Below are 19,793 nucleotides of genomic sequence, written 5' to 3'. Positions count from 1 at the left end.
GAAAGATTAAAGATTAAATTGGTTATGCTAAAAAGCAATAATATCATGTATTCTATAATACAATGTATTAAATATTTCATACATTTGAAAGTTTTATATTGGGGTTCGTCTTTTAACATATTATAACATTATACTGTTTGTTTTAAAAAGTTATGTTTGCATACATAATAAATATATATATAATATGATTCATACTGTAAAATTAATTGACTAGCCATTAAGAACGATAAGATACATTACATAAATGCACACATATACATCTCAGTAGCTATTAAAACTTTCAATTTATATAAAGAATAAACGTATAATGTGATAAAAACGCTATAAAAACACTACACCAAAGGGAAACATGGGGGACAGACTTCGACACAACACCGGCCGCGGAGGCGTTTAGTCCATGTCAATTTTTTATTCGGCAACACTTAAATCGTTTTGACATTTTGCCTGACGTGGCTAAATAAAAAAAAATTGCCTACCAAGACAACTCATTATGGAGCTGCTGGATCTTCTCAGACTATATTCTCTATCTAACTCTCTCTCTCTCTCTGTTAATTGTAGATAGGTTGCTTTTTATTGAAAACAATAAGCAATGGCAAGCATTACCGCATTAAACAGAAGTAATTGCAGCTGCTTGCCAATACATTCTGATTGTAAAGTAGCTTACCATTAGTATAAAAGGGTATTACATTTTTAAAAGACATTAAACTCATGTCAAGAAGCGGCACAAGTGGCACAACGGGATAAGGAGGGTGGATGATTAGCGAGGGATACCCGGTTCATCTACCCGTATTAATGACAATTTGATAATTTAATTAATAGTCTATATTTTACGGATAACTTAAACTGTGTTAAAATAAATGTTACTTGAATAATTTGAGTAATGTTCCATTTGTAAAGAACGTTTTGTCTTTTTTAACGCCGTAATGCACCTTCATGTGAAGTGGAAAATTGATCCCTGAGCGATCGATAGCAAATAATTCAGCACCTTCACTTGGGACAGCGCCATTGTTACGTCGAACTTAGAGGCAGCGTGTTAAGAAGCTTCCTAAGGGACACTTCGGGGAACACACACTTAGGAACATAAACAACTTTGGTAAGATATATCTTTTCGAGTCTTTTTAGCACGCTAAGAGTGAGCGTTATCAGGGAACCGGGCCCTGAACGTTTGTTTTGTGATTGTTTCCGGGCACTTTGCGCGTGTTTATTTCAAAGACGTGTTTCGGCTTACGAGCACAAGCTCCAAGAGCTGAGGCAGCGCGTTTGTGGAGATATTTCGCTGTGAACACTCACAAAGTGAGTATTTCTATTTTCTTTGTTATACTAACGTGGCATTTATGTACACAATAGCATATCTGACTGGTGTTTATATGTCTATAATATTAAAGCAATGAGGCTGATATTGCACAGATGTAATTACAGTAAACAACAGACAAAAAGAAAATTGGTAAATCTAAATAAACATTTAATATGCATACCCTTTTTAAGTACTTGAAAAGGCAGATCTGACACCTCACGTTACTGTTTGAATAAGACTTTGCTACACACCAGGCCAGAGTGTTATTGTGTGTAATGCAACATAACATCATGTTTAAAAGTAAGTCATGATTGGTGTCTGTCAGACACAGTGGTGGTGACTAATTTCTTTGTTTTATTAACATGGCATTTATGTACACAATATCATATCTGAGCCGTGTTCCGATTACTGGGAGTGGCTTGCAGAGTTATGCATAGTGGGAGTTGTAGTTTTTCATACAAATGTGCTCTAAAGTCACGTTCTGTCTTTTCTCGGTCAAATTGGCACAAAATTCTAAATTTATGTTACATTTCGACTACAAATATGACCCACTTTCAATAAAGATTAATGTTCCTATCGATGAAATGGCCCTTTGCAACTAAGTGGCAACTAAGAGCTCAAAAAAGTCATTCTTACATACAGTACATATATGTTCTCTTTCTAATAGTAAACGTGACATAGTAGTTCTGTTTTATCCAGCAGTAACTTCCACAGACTGACACATAGTCTAATCATCATCATTATACACAATGATTTTGGCAGTATTATTGTAAATGCAGCGCACCCAGCGCCTCTGTCTGGATAACAAACTATCTGTATATTTTTACATAAGTATATTCATTTTCTTATATCTAAACAGTCAGCGGCATGTTAGGAAAATGCTATTAGCACAGTCAGATGAGTCAAATAAAAGGTGTTGAAAAAAAGCCAGAGGAAGACCATCCCAAAGTGTATCTTGTTTTCTTGCAATTCATTATTTTTTTCTCTACTGCTCGTGTAAGCTCTGCTGTTGGTGCGATGTGCCTCTCAAGCTGTTTGTGTGTAGCACCGCTTCAGCCTTTTGGTTCTGATAATAACATCATGTTAATATTTTGGAAACTAACTTTTAAGAATGGATTTTTTTTTTGACATATGTTAATCGATTCAGAATCGTCCTCATCATGATGCATCGAAGAATCTATTTGTTCTCCCATCCCTACTCCGAACACATTTTTTTAAATTTGCGTCCCTTGGAAGAGAAGTAACCAGCCACCACTGTTGCTCTGACCTTCATCGAGGGTGAGAGGTGTACAAACATGAGATATGATGAGTGGTGTCTCTTATCTTATGTTTTGGTACCTGGACTGTGGTCTGCTTGTTGGGGTAAATGCCTATAGGTTCAAAAGTCACAGTTTGCTACTGGCAACATCTTACCTGCCATAACCATCCGAACTCTATCATCACTTACCAACCTGTTGATTTACCATTGTGTTTAATAAACTTACCTGTGTTTTTATATGTCCGTCTTCATCTGGTCTGTCATATCCTACACTTATGTATCTTCAAGGAGCTATAATGTAAAGTCACAGAAAAATATCTTTACATACACTGTTAATAAAGACGTCTTGTAGTTCTTACTGCATGAGTACACAAGGTGGCGCTGTTCAAGCATGTGCTGTCAGGGAAGGACAGATAGACAGCAAATATGACGCTGTATTATATGTATACACAACTTTGTTTTTACAGTCATGGAGTATAAAGATGCAATGAACTAATGCCTTAAAAGTAAACTATAACTCTTTACTCTTCACCCAACGAAACAGCAGATGTGTAAATCTTTGTAGGTTTTTTGCACACAAAGTAGACTGCAAAAGAACAAACATCTAACACGTCTGCATTGTGGTCAATGTGTAAACAAAGTTTCCAGGAACACAGATTAAATAGGCCACGCTTGTGTTTCATACTATTATTTAAATTATTGTTGTACATTAGCAATTCAGTGTATCAATGCAGTGGTTATAAGGATCAAACAAACAGTTTTGTGTAACGGCTGTGATGTTTTTCCTTACAATACACAAGTGATATACACTGTTCATATTTAATGTTTCCGATCATGTAGATACTTGTTATGTTAAAAGGTGTTGTTGTCCAACTGCACTTCTCACTTTTAGTTTCTCACTGCATTTCCTCTCAGTTTCTAAAAAAAACCCAACTTTAGTGTTGTATTATTAGTAAAGCTCTTACACAGCAGTTTTGGTTATCATTTCACTTTGATAAACTATTAGTGTTGAAGACACAAGGAACGAGGAGTGAGGAAGCTTCTTAAGGAGTCATGAACGAGGAGACACAGGCATATCCTTCCCTCGCATCCCGAAGGGGTGAAGCTAAGATGCGAGGAAAGGAAGCGAGGAATGATACCTATTAAAAGCAGACTCTGAAAACTTGAGCAATAACCTCAGCTTCTTGTGTTTGCTTCTTGTATGATCAAGTCAAAAGGCTACCTGTTTAACAATATAGTAAAAAGTGCATTTGTGCTAGCCTACGCCCTAAACACAGGAAATTTGTGGGTTATAAGGTTCATCTCATAACTCAACAAGCCAAACAAGCCATTAATGCAAAGTACATTACCCAGTTAAGTGCATTAATGTAAAGAAGATTGTTTAAATTTGTGCATGTGAATTCTTTGGACAGTTACAGCTAAAGCTAGTCAAAAAGCAGTGTCATGCTAGAAATGAGTTTGTGATGCTACTTTGTGCTTGATCCTCCAGGATCAGAATTTGCACCCCTAGATTGTAAGCAATACACACAGTGATGCAAATACATAACAAACTGCTGTTGATATTCTTCAGGTAAATTTTATTCAGAGAACAGTGAGTATATCAAGCTGTTTGACATACACTGATCATCATCATGTTGCTCTCTCTTGTGCTCAGTGGTGTCTCACTCATTAACCACTTTGCTTAGTTCCTCTGATCACTCCTTGATCAGAGGTGGTTTAAAATGCACAAGTTAGTGTAACAGCTTTATCTCTGTCTAATTATATTAGATTTCTTATCATGGATGTTTTTCAACCCTGGATTCTTCACTCGAATCTGTTTGTCATCTTCACTTTACTGACTTATGGAGGTACATATTTAATGTTAATGTAATTCAGCTTAGTAGATTGTTATGTTTAGTTTTGTGTTCTCTGTTTGTCAGTGAATGTGTTAGTGACTATGAACATGTGCAGATGTGTCTCATAAAATGCGCATTACAAATATTGAATGATGTGTAATCATTTTTCAAATTAACTGCCCAATACAGTTATTAAAAATATAAGTTAATGGTTTTGTTTTTTCTTCAGATCTCTCCAAAACAAGTGTGGCAAGAATTCAGCATCAACTTAACCAAACAGCTGTTGTGGGGGACACAGTAACACTTTACTGTAACAATACAGAACATTCAAATTATATTCTGCAATCTGACGATATAACATGGAAAAGAAACAATGTAAACATTTTTACTCAAGACTCATTCTATAACAGAACTCATGGAAACTTTACCTCAGACAGGATGCATATTAATCCAGCAGTTCCAATGGAATTGAAATTAAATCAAATACAGATATCAGATGCAGGAAACTATTCATGTCACATATCTACAACAGCAATAGGATGGATATTAACAGTAACAGGTTAGTTCATCATTTGTTTTATTTAGTTTTCTAGAACTTTGTGTGAAACTAGTAAAAGCAATAAATGCTGATTGAGTGATAAGATAATAGATGTTGTTTGACTCTTTTGTTTGTTTCAGAAAACAGATCAGAGTCTCTGAAACAGATATCATACCTCTACATTATCATCTCATGTACTGGAGTTATTATCATCTGTCTGATCATCAGTCTCAGTATCTGGATTCACAGGTTAGTTAATGTTAATATGAGTACAGAGTGAAGGTGAACTACATTCAATGTCTGTGTTTTTAAAATGTTTCTCTGTCATTATAACAGGAAACTGAAGCTGAACTCTGATCTGAGTGAAACAGACGAGGCTGCGAGGACGCTTTACAGCATCATCAATTATGATCTTCAGCACAATGATGTAAATCTGTTTATGTTCACTTGTAGATGTTACCTTAGTTTAAAAGTCACATTTTAACAAATATCATATGTTTTTGTTTGTATTCTTGCATCTCTACATCACTATTAGCAGGGAGAAGTCTTGATGGACTTTATCAGACACACAGAAGTGACATGTGTAAGTCAGTTGTCCAACTTTTTTCCTGCCATAACTCACTAATAATCATTTCATCTCTATTACTATGTAATATAAAATTTGGTTTGTTTGTAGGTGACCTACCAGTCCTGTCTCAAAGCAACAGTTAAGAATTAGTTTTTTTTTTACATAAATATCATAACTGTTATGAGAGCCAGAATGGTTTCCTCTGCTGGCCTGCAGAGGTGTCTCTGGACTACATTACCCATCATCAGTGGGATAAGACACACACCTTTGGTGTGAGAGACCCTGGTTTGAATCCACTGTGACACACCATTAACATATATAGCAATTGTGAGTCGCTTTTGATGAAAGCGTCAGCTAAGTGAATAAATGTAAATGTAAACAAATAAAAAGTTGCTCTGAATAATAGACTTTTCTCATATATTTCCTATAAGTGTCCTCAAATGGGCCTGTAAGGCTAATTTTCGATCCTGAATAAAGATAGCCCTTCCCCAAAGAACACAGCATGAGTACTTTGAGGAATCTGTAACCAGATCTCCTACAGTGGGAAGGATTTGTGGGTGAGCCGGAACCAGCTAAATTGAGAGGACGTTATCTTGTTGTGGCTGCGACATTTACTCTGGGCTACTCGCTGTGCCAGCGATTTCGATTCTCCCCAGGATGAATCCCCAGTCCAAGGGTAGAGTGCTGACCTTATTTCACTGGAGTGTGTGGAGTGCAGTGGGTGAGTCTGTCTTTTGACGTATCTGAAGATTGCAGTGTTGTGCCGTGTCCCTGTTGTCTGCATTCACTCTTTAGGCCGAGAAGAAATCCTGTTAAAGAGAACGTGCGCTTTGCTGGCGGTGACCACCTTTCCTATGTATGCCCGCTTATAACTCCTGACCCTTTTTTCCCCACCTGGAGGTGGCGAGGCAACGATAACAAGTAAGGAACAGTGTGAATACTGTGGGAGAAGACGTCAACGGAGGGAAGTATTGGCTGCTGTATGAAGTAATAGCTGTGTGACTTCTGTGTATGTGTACTGACTGTGGAGTGCTTCTAGAAGTTTGCCCCTGTCTAGATCTCTTGTCCCGTTGGTTGGAAGAGAGGAGAGGGAAGCGTTCGACTCCGTCACTCGCCTATACACGTACCTGGTGTAAACAACTTACCTGAACCCACCCATCGCGGTGGCGGCGGCCGTGGCCGTGGTAGGTCCAACGAACAGCAGTTTCCGATTCATACCCCCATCTGCCCTTGTACGAAGCCAAGAGCTCTGCAGGTTTGACCCAAAGGCTCTGAGTCATCGTGGGATTATTGCTTACGGTTAAAGGTGACCGGGCTGAACGTGGTCCGGGAAGTCTGCCCTGGCGAAGAAGTTGCAAGTGCTGGGATAAACACCTACTCTCCAGTCACCCAAGCTCCAAAGAGGCCAAAGCCTGTCACCCATCTTCTTGAGGGTCCAGGAGTAAAATTCATTCTGTGTCTTTGTGTACCCACCATAGATCCAAGTCAAAAGTTACTCACCTTTGAACACGTACCTGTATGCCCAAAGATAAAAGCTACTTACCTGTGAATACGCCCCTGTATGCCCAGAGTGAAGATCCAGTTACCCTTTCTGTAACGTACCTGTATGCCCAGATTAAGAGTTACTTACCTTTGAATACGCACCTGTATGCCCAAGTTAAAAGCAACTTACTTGTGACTATGCCCCTGTATGCCCAGAGTGAAGATCCAGTTACCCTTTCTGTAACGTACCTGTATGCCCAGATTAAGAGTTACTTACCTTTGAATACGCACCTGTATGCCCAAGTTAAAAGCAACTTACTTGTGACTACGCCCCTGTAGGTCCAAAGTGAAGATCTAGATATCCTTTCTGCACACGTCCCGGTACGCCCAAAGAGAAGGTCCAGTTACCACTTTGCATACACATCTGTACACCAAAGTTACTTACCTGGGATACCTACTTGTATATCCACAGCGAAGAACTACTTACCTTACTGTACATACATTGGGGCCGAGAACTGAATACTAACCATCTCTGCGTCCTAAGGAAGTCCAGTTGGCCTTGGAAACTCCATCTGCCCATCGCCTAAGTGTCTCCCGATCGGGGCCCCCGGAAGCGGACGCCGCTGCACAAGGTACTCACCTCAGCCCAACGTGTTACTCACCGTGTCTCTCTCTTTGCCTCAGAAAGGAGGAAAGGCGCCACGGGAAGTCGACCTGAAACACAGATACCAGTGTTAGTTGGAAACAGTGGATAAAGTCACGTGGGAAAAAGGCGCACCCTCTTCGAAGACTTATCCGAGGAATCCCCGTGACGAAGCGCGAGCATTCCAGGCTCGATACTCTCTGGCCGAGAGTTTGGTTTTAGATTCCCTCTCCCTTTCCCCCCGCCTACATTTTAATAAAATAAAATAAAGTTGTTTTAAAGTTTACTTACGCTCTTGTGTGTCTGGTCATTGGGGTGCTCTTGGGACCTCCTCGAGGTGGAAACTAGGGAGGGGCGAGACTCATGACACCTATGGTCCGCTCCGACCTGTGACATCTTCTTGATTTCTGTGAAGGAATGTCTGCCGGGATCTGGTAAAACTTTAGTTTAGCTGTTCCTTTTATTCTGGCAGCCAAAAACACAACATGATGACAATTTAAAGTCAAAACCTCAGACTTTTAGCGTGCCTGCTATGGGTTCCTTTTTTTTGCCTCCAGCTAGAGCGGTGACGTCACAGTGACGTGGGCGATTAAGGGGTCAATACACAGATAATATAACCTAAAGTGATATTTTCATAATTATAGTATGGGAGCAGAAGTGAGACTTCGAGAACCAACACAGGTCAAAGGGGGGTCCGTAAAAATAAAAGACATATGTCACATAAATCCGATCACTCGTTTGGGCACACAGTTGGTGACAGGGTTCATTTCTAGTACTAGACTTTATTTACATTTAAAAGGGGATACCTCATTAGGATTAGGGTTGGATAAACAGGTTTGAAACTTTATAAAGTGTTTATACATCTTTTCTTATAACTGGCGAGTGAAAGGTTAGAAAGACAGAATTTTGTTTTTCTATGATGTGTTTGTTGTTGTATTAGGGGATACCCTCGTTTTAAAAAATCTAGAAAATAAAATTGCAAGGAGAGGAATTAATTTATTAGTTTAATTTAGCATGAGGAGTTCTTAAAGCCTATTCTGTACAGTTTTGTTTGAGATTCTAACGAAACTGAATCAATCTGACGTAGTGTGGTGGCAAAATTATAACAATAGAGTTTCTAAAGTAACTGAAACTTCTTATAGTGACAGCCTGACACATAACGGCTCTTTGAAGTTTAAAACAAAAAAACAGACGTAGTGTGGTTTTGCTTGACGTACTGTGACAGTGTTACATTTTAATCTATGTGTGAGAATTGGTGTAGCCAAGGTTGAGGCCCGACGAAGCGTAGCTACAGTATGTCCAAAGTTGTAAGACTTTCAAGTTTCTAAAGATTCTCAAGTAACTGAATTAACCCAACCTCGTGTGTTCCTAAAGTAACTGCAATTGTAGAAAGCCCAATGCACCGTGGCTCTGTGAAGTTTAAAACAAAAGCCTGAAGCAATGTGGTTTTGCATGACGTAGTGTAGCAGTGTTTTGATAACTTGATAACTGTTGTTAAGCCTAAAGTACTGCAGCTAGGTAGACTGTTGTAAAATATAAAACAAAAACCTGACGTAGTGTGGTCTGTCCAACGTATTGTGACAGTGTTATATTTCAAACTATTTGTAAGCATTTGTTAGTGTTGTAGTCAAGACCACCTAAACCGAGACCAAGTCATGACCAAGACCAAGACAGGCCGAGACCAAGAGATGCTTAAAACACTTATGATAAAATGTGGAATATGCATATGATTAGGCACTTCTTGTCTATGTGTGTGCGTCCGTGTGTGTGTGTGTGTACCTGGTAATTATCACGTTTGTGACCTTGTGGGGACATTTTGATGTCCCCATGAGGAAACAAGCTTATAAAAAATGTGAAGTAGTAGAATGGTTTTTGTGATGGTTGGGGTTAGGGAATGGGGTAGGTAAGGGGAATAGAATATACAGTTTGGACAGTATAAAATGCATTATGTCTATGGAATGTCCCCACAAAACATGGAAACCAGAATGTGTGTGTGTGTGTGTGTGTGTGTGTGTGTGTGTGTGTGTGTGTTTGATTGCAGATATCAAAGGCATTGCAGATATGGCGGAATTTATATTTGTCTATAAGCAAATAAAAGTGAACAAACACTAAAGAGCTGAAATCAACTTAACCCTGAACTGTCTTTCCATGGCTTGCCATCCACTTAACACAACACAGGTGTTTTTAGTAATAAAATTAGAAAAACTGTCATTGGGAGAAACTTAAACAATGCTTAAACAATGCCAACATCATATGCCAAACCTGAATAAACTGCATACACTTTATGATAGAGTCGATGAGTTGAAAAGCTGACTTTTTGTAGAAAACAATATGGAAAGCAGAAAAGGTCAAGATGCAGATTGAATTGCACTCCTTAGAACTAACAATGACATGCTTAAATCATCTGTGGAAATTTTGGCCAACAATTTGGAGGAAGCAAAGACAGCCTGTCAGTGTATGATAATGAATTGCACAACTAGGAAAAATGCTAGTAAGACATTGTTATGGTGCTTTTCCATTGCATAATAACACATGGGTCAGGTTGGGTCATCTCACTTCACTTTGGCTTGGTTAGCTTTTCCATCGAGTTTAGTACCACTTCAGGGTGGGACGGATTATAGGCGTGTCATTATATTGGCGTATCGCCTACTGCTGTGACATTATAAAATCAAAATTGACCACCACATATAAATGTTTGCACATCGCGTTAATCACTACAGCTGTCTCACATGACAGTTTTTGTCGACGTGCTCCGCTGAGCCTGATTTAAGTTGCAAAATGCCTTACATGCTGAGTTTCACGTTGTAATGTGGTGTTCCTGATTCTCAGCCTGTGGATGTTTTTCACCACTAAAGGTCAGTTTGGGAACTTACAACAAAGCACAGATGACAACAGGTTTGCTCAAGACAGCGCAAGCACAAAGATAAAGCTAATCTTGCGTTTAGCATACCAATCGAGGTGGTACTAAAAAAGTAGGGTACTACGTACTGTAGGCCTACCCAGTGGAAAGTAAGCCAAACCCACCCCAACCGTGGGGTATTATGCAATGGAAAAGTGGCATTAGATGTAGGGTGTAGATCAAAGGCTGTATCCCACTTTCAGAAATGATGATTGGGAAAGAGATTCTCAGTCATTCAGTAGGCAGTACACTGACCCTACAGTTAGATTTCCAATGGCACCAGTTCATGTGACTACAACGATGCATGGTTGTGAACGAAGGGAAGAGAAAATGACCTCTACCATGGTCATAGCTTTTAATCCAACTAAACTAGAAATTGTGATCAAGAACATTGGGAAATTTAACCCTGCCAAGCAGGATCCATTCGATTTTCGAAAGAATCTGGAACAATATGCAAATCTGTATAAGTTTACTGACGGTGATGCATCTGTTATGCTAACGATCTCTCTGCCTTATATTTTATCGGGAGCCTTAACTCAGAAAGTAAAGGACCGAACTGCAAACAGGTCAGAGAGGAAACAGGCCCTTCTTGAAGTTTTGGGTATGATGTCAGTTGATTGGGATAAAATATCTGAGATGCACATGAGGAAAGGGGAGCACCCAGCAGCGTTTTCAAACGATTATTGGAGACATTTAAAACTTTCAGTGGCAATCCTGATATTACTATAATGATGTCACTTTCAAGTCTGCCTTGATTAACAAATGTGATCCACTCACCCATTCTGCTGTGTCAAAGTTTGTGATGCCTTTCTCTAAATATCTTGACATTATTGCTAAAATGACACAGTTTTACAACAATAATAGTCAAATGAAAGGTGCCAAATCCAGACATCCAGTGGCTGCTTTTGGCAGGACAGAATGCTTTAGATTAACTGATGGCTTTCATCATAGACAAAGGAGATTTGCAAGAGTAAATTCAGAAGGCGTTATCCTTTGCTATGCATGTGGAAATGCTGTTCACATTGCTAGAAATTTTTCAAAGAAAAGATGGAAAGATCAGGAATTTGCTTGCTTTAAATGTGGAAAGACAGGACACAAGGCAAAACGGTGTCACTTTCACATAAAAGAAAGTTTGGCTTTCTTGATTTGCTTAAGAAAATAGCTCAAAATTGGACCAAAGAGGAAACACTGTGTTTAATTTCGGTTCCGTGTCTCTGAGAAGTGATTTTGACCTTTTAAAGTCTGTGTCGTGCATGCAGGATCTGACTTGCCACTGACTTGTTCTTCATTAGAAAGCAAGTGAATGCTTCTTTAAGTGCTTTTATATTTAACTCATTCCCCACCAGCGTTTTTAAAAAAAGTTGCCTGCCAGCGTCAGCATTTTTCATAATTTTCACAAAAGTTTAATGCCTTCCAGAAAATGTTCTTCTTTAAATATATAAACAAACAATATATCAGATGAAAGAACAGACCATCTGCTTTCAAACAAAAAAAAACAAAACGTTTCATCCTACCTTCATTAGTTCTCTTGTAAACACCTCTCAAACATGGGTAGGTTTCTTCAAAAACACCCAATTTTGAGCAAAAAGCTGAGATAATTCAATTTTTGTGAAGGACTTTGGATAGAGATCAGATGCAGAGCGATCTTTAAAACATACACGGAGTTCTTTCTCTTTAACGTGAGGCACTACTTCCGGGTTGTGTAAGTTGCGGAAGTGCGCCACCTGGTGGATAAAAGACGGAAAATCTCGTCATTGGCGGGGAAGCGTTTTCTCTTAATTGACGAGATATCTCGTCAATGGCGGCGAAAGAGTTAAAAATAACTTACAGGAACTGACGAAATGTAAGTGTTTATTTACAGCTGGTCTATTCGCACAGGATTAGTATTACCTGAGGTGCATGATCTGACCATTACTGGTCAATCAGTAAATTTACCTCCTCAGCGTCATCATACACATTTGCTTTCATTGTGAATAATGTTTATTACTGCTCATTATGTGCATGAAATAGAAGTCTGTGTCAATTACATTTTCATAATAATTTTATAAAAATATCTTGTTTGGTGGTATATCACTGTTCACTGTTTGCTGAAGTATAATGTGATTAAACTGTCGTCTCATATGAGATGTGATGAGTGATGTCTCTTATATAATGTTTTGGTTTTGACTGTGGTTTTGATATTATGTTTTAACTGTGGTCTGCTTGTTGGAGTAAAGGCCTATAGGTTACCGTGGCATTCTCACGGATCTCCGCATATTTACGTGGCCCTGCCACGGACTTTCTTTTCCGTGGCATTCTCACGGAGTGGTTACTCAACTGTTTTGTCCTATTTTCTTACCATTGTCGCTTCGGTTTAGGGTTAGAATTACATAAAATGACATCCCTACCCAAACCCAACTCTAACCCCAACGCCAGGTGACAATTGATTAAAGTTTAGAAAATATAAAAGAATACATCAGAAAAAAATAGTATAAACCAATACTTGAAGTGACATACTAACGCAAACACCAAATAAACCGAAGCGAAAATGGTTTGAAAATAGGAAAAAGCAGTTGAGTAACCAATCCGTGAGAATGCCACGGAAAAGAAAGTCCATGGCAGGGCCACAGAAATATGCGGAGCTCCGTGAGAATGCCACGGAAAAGAAAGTCCATGGCAGGGCCACGGAAATATGCGGAGATCCGTGAGAATGCCATGGAAAAATGTGAAAATTCTGTGACTATCCCACGGAACTTTGTGAGATCATGTTGTTTAAAAGTCATGATTCGCTATGGCATAACTTACCTGCCATAAAACATTGGAACTCTATCATCACTTACCAACCTGTTGATTTACCATTGTGTTTAATAAACTTACATGTGTTTTGTATCTTCATCTGGTCTGTCATATCCTTACATTTATGTATCTTCAAGAAGCTTTGATGTAAAGTCACAGAAAAAATATCTGGACATACAATGCACAGTTGGCACAAGGTGGCGCCATTCATGTTTGTGCTTTCAGGATAGGACAGCTAGACGGCAAATATGATACAAAACATTAGGATAATTCACTTTACTCATAAACACGTTTATGCATTTACATCAGCTTGTCAATGTAAAACATAAAGATAATATCTATGACATAAATGTAAAGTTAGTATTGTCTTTGTGTATTAGATTATTTGCCTATTTTAGTGGTCGGCCACACTGACTAAAGCTGAACTGCATACAGACCGCAGCTCTGTTACTATATGCAGCTGTAGGCTATTATATATATATATATATATATATATATATATATATATATATATATATATATATACACATTTGTTATTACAGACATGGAGTATAAAGATGCATTGAACTAATGCCTTGAAACTAAATTATAACTCTTTACCCAATACAGATGTATAAATCTTTGTAGGTTGTTTGCACACAAAGTAGATTGCAAAAGAACATACATCTAACACGTCTGCATTGTGGTTAATGTGTAAAGAAAGTTTCCAGACACCATTTCAAAAGAACACAGATTACATATGCCACACTAGTGTTTCAAATGATTTTTTTAATTATTATTGAACATTAGCAATTTAATGACTTTTAAAGTTAATTAAAATTCTCATTATAAGGATTAAACAAACAGTTTTGTGTAATGGCTGTACTGTAATGTTTTTCCTCACAACACAAGTGCTGTTCATATTTTATATGTTTTAGATCATGTGACCAGATACTTGTGATGATAAAAATGTCTTGTTGTCTAACTGCACTTCTCACTTTTAGTTTTTCACTTTTAGTTTCTCACTGCATTTCCTCTCAGTTTCTAAGAATAACATCCGACTTTAGTTATTAGTTAAGCTCTTACACAGCAGTTTTGTTATCATTTTACTTTGATAAACTAATGAAGTGTTAAAGACACTTCCTGTTCAGTTCTCCATTTCACAGTGATTGCAAGATAAATGGTGTCATTGTTTTTTCTTTGACAGCCCCCCCCCCCCTTAATTTTTACTGCATGAACAATGTTTTAAGTGGTCTCCCACTCGCTTAACCACTTCATTTAGTTCCTCTTTACAGACTCTCATGAGTTGATATGAGGTGCGGTAATATGTTGAAGTCTATCAGCTTCATCTCTTCTATTGAATTTCCAACGCATCTTATGGCCATTCGTACGTATTTTACAAGGTGGCAAATTCTACTACATGACGTGTAAATGCTTTTTATAATTTACACTTGAATAAAACATATCTTTGACTTAACAGTTCAAGGAGTTTATTATATTCACCAATTTAACATTTTTGAATAAAAAGTCAAAGTTTTGGGTGTGCTTAGGGGGTGTTAAAAGGAGCGGAATTTAAAAAATGAAACATTTTACCCACATTTGTCTCCAGCATCACTTGAGGGTTAACTGAACATGACTGATCACTTTTTTGTGTTCAGTTATGAAACTCGATTTGCAGGTTAATAGATCCTGGTCATTTGAACTGACATCAGCTTCATAACCAAAGCATTACCTTGTATACTTAAAGGAACAGTATGTAGGATTGTGGCCAAAACTGGTATTGCAATCACAAAACTTGTGGCTAAAAATGGTACTGCAGTCACACAACTGGTGGCCAATACACAAAATGACAACATAAACATCAGTTGAGGGCTGCAACTCCACTTTTTAGATGACAATATCCTGGCCGGACCACTGTTGTCAGTGATATAAGTATTTGAAATGAAAATGATTTCTTAATGTCTAGTGACATATCAGGGCCATTTTATGATTCATTAATATACATTTCTTACATACTGTTCCTTTAATTTGTATAGTTCTTGGCAAATGTTCGAGTCTGATGAACATGAATAAATCAATTCCATAGCCTGAATAAAGTCAGTTTATTGGGTTATAATAAGACAATAGAAATAAAGAATGACAACACACAAAAAATGAATTGCAACAAAGAGCAAATCAATAAAACACAAACTGCTTAAAGTCTAAATAACACAGACGAGCTGTAGAAATGTGTGGTGTGACACAGGATGTTTTGTTGAAACATAAACAATAAAAGCTGCAAGCAGCATTGGTAGGGCCCTCGCACACATGGGTACCGCCACCCTATGGCCTTGGTAAAGCAGTGAACCAGGGGGATATGAATTTAAGTGGGTAAATATAGGTGGATATTCAAAGGAACTTTGATGTGTTACAACAGCTTTCTTAATTTTCATTTCGCTTCAGTACAGCATCTGGGACTGCTGTGTAGAGTTTCACTTTCTCCGGCAAAAATCTGCAGGTCCAATCAGCAAACAGAGGGGGGTGGCTAAGAGCGATGATGTTGAGGTTGTGCGCCAGACACGTTATGGTCCTCCTCCCCCCTCCTGCCCATCTTATGACTGCTTTTCCACAAGTTAAATAGTTGTATGAGTTCCATAAAGCATGTTTCAAAAGTTGTTTGCTCAAAATAGCTTGTAGGAAACGATTGTTACCCATCTCTAGTAGCCTCTGTTTCAGGGCATTTCAGATTGTGCTGTTTTGAGCTAGTCATTACATATTTATGAGCTGCTGCTCCTTTGATCACGCCCCACTACTAACGTCATGTGCCCGTGCGCATGCTCAGTGGTATCGTGAGCAGGACAGATCATACTGTTATTTTTATATATTATTATTAACGGTTTATGTTGCCAACAGACAAATCAAGTAGAAACGTATCACTAATAAGTACACTACAGGAGAAGAAACTCATGACACATAATGATTCCAGTCAGAGTAAATTGTGATGTAGCAGTCTCAACAATACACTCGTTTTCCCTGGATGCTAACATATTCCCGTTATAAAACATTTTCAAACGCATTATTTTCGCAAATTACAGAAATTTAGACCCGGCGGGGGATGTATACTGCTTGTGGACCACGTGCTAATTGCTAGAAGCTAGCGGGAGGTCCGGACCTTAAAGTTATAAGAGATTTGGGGGTACGTTAGCCTCGTCAGAAAAGCCGGGTCGGTAAGGCCCGGTCTCGGTTAGTTTGGCAAAACACTTTTAGTTTGGCAAAGCACTATTACTTAGTTCTTGTAGAATTGTAAAATAAAGCGGTTCATTTTTTTTTACTTTCGAAACCACGCTGCAAACTATCTAGCCTGCAAAAAATATCTATATAGCCCACAGTCAACAAACAATAATATTAACATCACTATACATTTAAAAGGTATAATTTACGGGATTAGCATCAATGTATGATCTCTGTTTTGAGATACAGATGCTCTAGCATCATAAATGTAGTATTTTGTGACAGAAGATGACAACATGCAAAATATAACGTGACTTCTTACCTTTTGTGTTGATATAACGATCAAGAATCGAATCAAGTCTGTTTCAGATGTGTGAATGATCCATGAAAGTCCAATAAAATACATCCAATGACCATTTTTGTCCACAAATGCGTATAATCCGTGAAATATAGATACATAGTCTGTTGTTTACATCAGATTTCGCATGAACGTCTTATCGCCTACAATCTGAGGACTATTTGCGTCATAACACACTGTATATGAGATCACATTTTAGGTTTAAATAACCACGCGTTAAAACTTTGTTTTTAAAAGTAGGTGGGAGTATAATCCATAATATCCAAATAGCGCTTTTATTTCCATGAGCCATAATAACAGTATAGAGGATATCAGTGAAGTGACTGCTCTGTGCTCTCTAGCTACCTGGTGGGTGAAGACCTGCGAGTGGGGTGGTGGGCGGGTAAATTCAAACGGAATGTGACGAAACAGCTAGTTACGTCACAACGGAGCTGAGTTTAAACTCGTGCAATTGTCACAGGTCGGGGCGGACCACAGATGTAAACAGCCACGCCCCTTCCTAGTTTCCACCTCGAGGAGGTCCCAAACCCAACCCAATGACCAGACAAACACAGCGTAAGTATAATTTAAAATGAAACTTTATTTAAATTACTTAAAATAATGTTGGAAAAGGGAAAGGGGGAAGTTAAAATGATTCCTCTTCTGTCCTCCAGATGGACCGTACAGGGGGGAAGAGAGGGGTCAAGTGCCGGGGGTCCAAGGCACTGCTGAGGGCCGGGGGGAAGACAGGGGGACAAGGCTCCTATGCCTTGTTTTCGTGATCCCGTGGCGCCCTCCTCTTCTCCTGGAGGCAGATTAAAAGAAAGGTACAATAAATGTTGGGTTCCGTGGAGTGGCTACCTGACACTTATCATGCGTTAGAGCAGTCCGTTCCTCAGCTCTATCGTAATGGTGAACAAGGTAGGTTCTCCCAGGCGACTGGACTCGCACTCTCTCCTTCCGCAGACTTGTAACTGTAAACACAGAGTATTACTTGACAGTGACTAAGACTTTCTCTCTCACCCAGGTAACCCGTAGCAGTGGGCGAGGTAAGTATTTCACAGGTGCTGGACTCGGACTCTCTCCTTCTGCAGGCTTGTAGCTGTAACACAGAGGATTACTTTTACAGGTAACTGGGACTTTGGCTCTCACCCAGGTAACTCGTAGCGGTGTGCAAGGTAAGTATTTCACAGGTGCTGGACTCGGACTCTCTCCTTCTGCAGGCTTATAGCTGTAACACAGAGGATTACTTTTACAGGTAACTGGGACTTTGGCTCTGACCCAGGTAACTCGTAGCGGTGTGCAAGGTAAGTATTTCACAGGTGCTGGACTCTGACTCTCTCCTTCTGCAGGCTTATAGCTGTAACACAGAGGATTACTTTTACGGGTAACTGGGACTTTGGCTGCTCACTCTGGCAGCTCGTAGCAAAAAGCAGAGGTAAATAATATTCGGTAGCTGAGCCTCGTATAGTCGTTCTCTTAGCTGGTAATAACTTGGACTTTCAACAGGCAATTCAACAACAATTACTGCTCGTGGGCAGTGGAATTAAGGCAACTGCACTGCAACCAGTCGGTAGGTGTACTCGCAAACCTTTGTGTAGTAGAATGTCGTGGCACGAGCCTTCCCAGAGGCCTCTTGTACTTCGGGGGGGGGAGTTTTACACTGTCATGCCGAGCCGAATGCTGCCCTCTCCTCTCTTCCACTTACAGTCACAGAGAACTGGAACAGGGGCGCACCTTTGAAGAGGCTCCATAACAGGTAAGATTAATCCACACAACTCTTTTTACAGCAGTACAGTTTTCTTCGTACACATATATACTTCGCCACCACCTCCACAGAGCCAAGGCAAATCCAAAGGATCGTCAAAGAGAGCGCTGCACCTGGGTCTTCAATGCAGGAGTCGCGAAACAGCATAGATTTGCAAACGCTTCGCCGGCTTCCACGGCTTCTCGTTTTTCCCATGAAACATAAGGTCGAAGCTCCGTCTTCCTAGAACTGTTCCGGGACCGGTTGGGCGTTGTAAAAAAATGGAAGCCAGAAGGATGGACGTCGCTGCCGCGGCTCCCTACTTCTCCCTGTGTTATTACTTCCCGGCTCACCCACCACTCTGCTGCATGGTAGGGCCGCTAGCCTGTTTACTGAAGAACTCACAACACACGTTGAACAGCACACTTTCCACTATAATAATGCTCTGTATAATATCCCATGTACTCACAATGAATGAGGATGCTCTTCCCTTATTTCCTTCTCCTTGTAGTTATCAAATTCCTCCGCACACCGTGCTTCTCGGCTCACCCAACACTCTGCTCCGTGGTAGGGCCGCTAACCTGGTTGCTCAAGACTCACACACGTTGAATAGTACACTTTCCACAATAACACGCTGTATAATGTCCCAAGTACTCACAGTAATTAATGATGCTCCTTCCTTGTTTCCTTCTCCTTAGAGCGGACGAAATCCTCTTCACCCCGCACGTAATCCACTGCTGAAGTCTTCCCCGACAACACTTCCGGTGAGTCGTTCCTCAACAGGCACTCAAACACATCAATGATGCATGTAGGTCATCTCATTTAGAAACCTCCAAAAATGAATAATATACTCAGCCCCGTGATCTTTATCCTTCTCTGCTTCTTCATCCAGTAAACATCAACCTCTGCCGCTACCAGACGTGACTTCGCCCAGACCTTCACTCCGTACACCGGAACGGTTTGTCAGCACACCCAACAACAAAAGCCCTGGTACTACTCTCGCCTTTTGCATTTTTGAAGCTCTCTTTATATGCCTCTCCTTCTTCGCCTCATCCAATCCCCAGCTGCCGCGTTTGCCACTCACACCTGTGTTTAATACGGCTTGATTTGCCTCCAGGTATTTGCGGGTGGGAACCACATCTGGGCGGAACCAATCTTCCCTACTTTTGGTTCTGCCCCTTGAAATCGTCACGTGTGACACAATCTGAGACTCAAGGCAGAGGACATT

The 19,793-nt window shown here is 39.7% G+C and overlaps 1 protein-coding gene across 1 annotated transcript in view; it reads left to right on the top strand.

Annotated features, from left to right (window-relative positions):
• The first annotated feature begins 5,029 nt into the window (after window positions 1-5,029).
• The window catches only part of LOC129451454 (uncharacterized), a 49,949-nt gene continuing 35,185 nt past the window's right edge, over window positions 5,030-19,793 (top strand). Inside the window, exon 1 of the transcript XR_012358273.1 lies at window positions 5,030-5,174. The gene's annotated coding sequence lies outside the window, so the exon portion shown is untranslated. The remainder of the gene's footprint in view (window positions 5,175-19,793) is intronic.

The sequence above is a fragment of the Misgurnus anguillicaudatus genome, chromosome 17 (genome assembly GCF_027580225.2).
Source record: "Misgurnus anguillicaudatus chromosome 17, ASM2758022v2, whole genome shotgun sequence".
Taxonomy (NCBI): domain Eukaryota; kingdom Metazoa; phylum Chordata; class Actinopteri; order Cypriniformes; family Cobitidae; genus Misgurnus; species Misgurnus anguillicaudatus.
Note: the sequence above shows the minus strand (reverse complement) of the source record. Positions and strands in the feature narration are given on the sequence as shown.